This window comes from Canis lupus, chromosome 1 (genome assembly GCF_048164855.1).
Source record: "Canis lupus baileyi chromosome 1, mCanLup2.hap1, whole genome shotgun sequence".
In the NCBI taxonomy this organism is placed as follows: domain Eukaryota; kingdom Metazoa; phylum Chordata; class Mammalia; order Carnivora; family Canidae; genus Canis; species Canis lupus.
In genome coordinates, this window is record NC_132838.1 from 18,044,931 (window position 1) to 18,047,771 (window position 2,841).

The window sequence follows — 2,841 nt, forward strand, 5'->3', positions numbered from 1 at the left end:
GTGAATTATTAAGATGAAATCCAGAAGTTGTTAAAAAAAAAAGAAGAAAAAGAAAACCAGCAATTTTTATGTATTTAAATTGTATTCAGTTTTGTTTTGCACTTTTGTTCTTTGGCTTTTTTCAACATAGAAGGAGTAGCAATATGGTTGCTCCGGCAGGCAATATGCTTGCTCTTTCTACACAAGCCTGCATGGGTGGCCTTTCCTGGGCTTACTTTAGAAAGGAAATGAAATAGTGCTCTTGGTCATGAAGTTTTAATCTTTTCTCCTGGGCTCTGCAGAGCCATCCAGTGAGAAAAGCCTGTGTCAATGCAGGGGGTTTGGATTACCAGCTAGATGAGTAACGTATAGAAGAAAGAAGTCATTTTCTGCCTTTGAAATCTTTCTTTAAAACTCATGAATTTTTTATTCTGTAAATTAAAGAATGATCAAGGACAATGCTTGGAAGCAAGCAGCCAAGGGAACCCCTTGCAGAAAGCCACGCCCAAGGGAGCCCTGTTTGGAAACAGACTTGAATTTCACTCCCTTTTATACCCTCCTGACTTGTGCAGTTGGCATCTCGGCTTTCAGACACTGCTTCTTTCCTTCTTCAGATTGTAGTGAGCTGAATAAAACGCAAAATTTACTATTTTTACTCTTTTTTAAAAAAAGATTTTATTTACTTGACACAGAGAGAGAGAGCATAAGCAGGGGGAGCAGGAGAAGTAGGTTCCCCACTGAGCAGAGGGCCTGACGTGGGGCTGGGTCCCAGGGTCCTGGGATCACCACCTGAGCTGAAGGCAGATGCTCAACTACTAAGCCACCCAGGTGCCCCTATTTTAACCTTTTTTAAGTGCACGGATAATGGCGTGAAGCACACGTGTGGCATTTCCATTGTAGTGCAACTGGCACCACCATCCTCCCTCCGGCTCCAGGACTCCTTTTACCCTGCAAACCTGAAACTCTGGCCGTGTTAATCAAGACGTCCCCATCCCTGGTAACCACCATTCTGCTTGCCATCTCTGTAAATCTGAGCATTGTAGGTACTTCACGTGAGTAGAATCAGACAATATTTGTCCTTTTGTAAGTGGCTTATTTCACTGAGCATAATGTCCTCAAGGTTCATCCATGTTGTAGCATCTGCTAGAATTTCCTTCCTTTTTTAAGGCTGGATAATATTCTACTGTATGTGAATGCCACACTTTGTTTATCCCTTCATCCGTCCACGGGCCCTTGAGTTGTTTTCACCTTCTGGCTGTTGTGAAGAATGCTGCTGTGAACAGGGTGTACAAATATCAGCATGCTACTTTTTAAGCCCACTTATTTATTTTATTTTATTTTATTTATTTTATTTTATTTTATTTTATTTTATTTTTTTTAAGATTTTATTTATTCATTCATGAGAGACACAGAGAGGCAGAGTCAGAGGGAGAAGCAGGCTCCTCGCAGGGAGCCTGATGTGGAACTCGATCCCAGGACTCCAGGATCACGCCCTGAGCCAAAGGCAGACACTCAACCATTGACCCACACAGGCGTCCCTGTTATTTTATTTTTATTATTATTATTTTTTTAATAATAAATTTATTTTTTATTGGTGTTCAATTTGTCAACATACAGAATAACACCCAGTGCTCATCCCGTCAAGTGCCCCCCTCAGTGCCCATCACCCATTCACCCCCAACCCCCGCCCTCCTCCCTATTTTTATTTTTATTTTTATCTTTATCTTTTTAAAGTAGGCTCCACGCCTAGTGTGGAGCCCAATGTGGAGCTTGAACTCATGACCCTGAGATCAAGACTTGAGCTGAGATCCAGAGTTGGACACTTGACCAACAGAGCCACCCAGGCACCCCTGTGCACCCACTTTTAAAGAAATGATCAGGGATGCCTGGGTGGCTTAGCAGTTGAGTGTCTGCCTTCAGCTCAGGACATGATCCCATGATCCTGGGATTGAGTCCCACATCAGGCTCCCTGCATGGAGCCTGCTTCTCCCTCTGCCCCTGTCCCTGCCTCTCTCTCTCTCTCTCTCTGTGTGTGTGTATGTGTGTCTCATGAATAAATAAATAAAAAATCTTTAAAAAGATAAAGAAATGATCAGGATGGTACAGAAGACTAAGGTATGTTATCACACCCTCAGCCTCATGAAGGGCATTTGGAAATGTTTTGTCCAGTCCTACTCCTGATGCATTTCCAGGAAGAGTTAAGTCATAAGCTGTGATAGCAATTCAGTGTTGACTCGCTATTACCCCCAGACCAAATATTCATGGGAATAAGGGACTGAGTGTTTGGGGATAGCTATTGGCAACCCTCCTGACATAGACCCCAATTTCCCACCCCCTCTCCAGTACGAGACCAAGCAGCCCTGACCGCAGGAAGTGGGCAGGTGATGAAGCCAAGCTAGCCAGATTATGTTCCTAGGAATCTGAAAAATTCATCTGATGGCAAGGTCTCCAACAGAAGCTCATTATGAGCCTCTGCTGCCGTGGTCCCCAGATCTGTCCTGGTTCCCGCTTTCAACGCTGTGAGCAGCTCAGTATCATTCAAGCAACCTTCTCCTTTTGGCTTTCAGTTCATGAGCCAATTTCTAGTGCTTTCTATCAAAGAACTTCAACTGATAGACTATTCAAAGACTAATGATGCTTGAATTTCTTCAGGAAATATAGGAGTGGCATGGAATCCAATTTGATATGAACATGACCTATTTTATTATGGTCCATTTCTTTGAGCACTGTCCTGCTAGCTATTTTATTTTATTTTTTTTTTTTTTTCTGCTAGCTATTTTAAAAACATGTCCTGGGGCACCTGGGTGGCTCAGTGGTTGAGCGTCTGCCTTCGGCTCAGGTCGTGATCTCGGGGATCTGGGA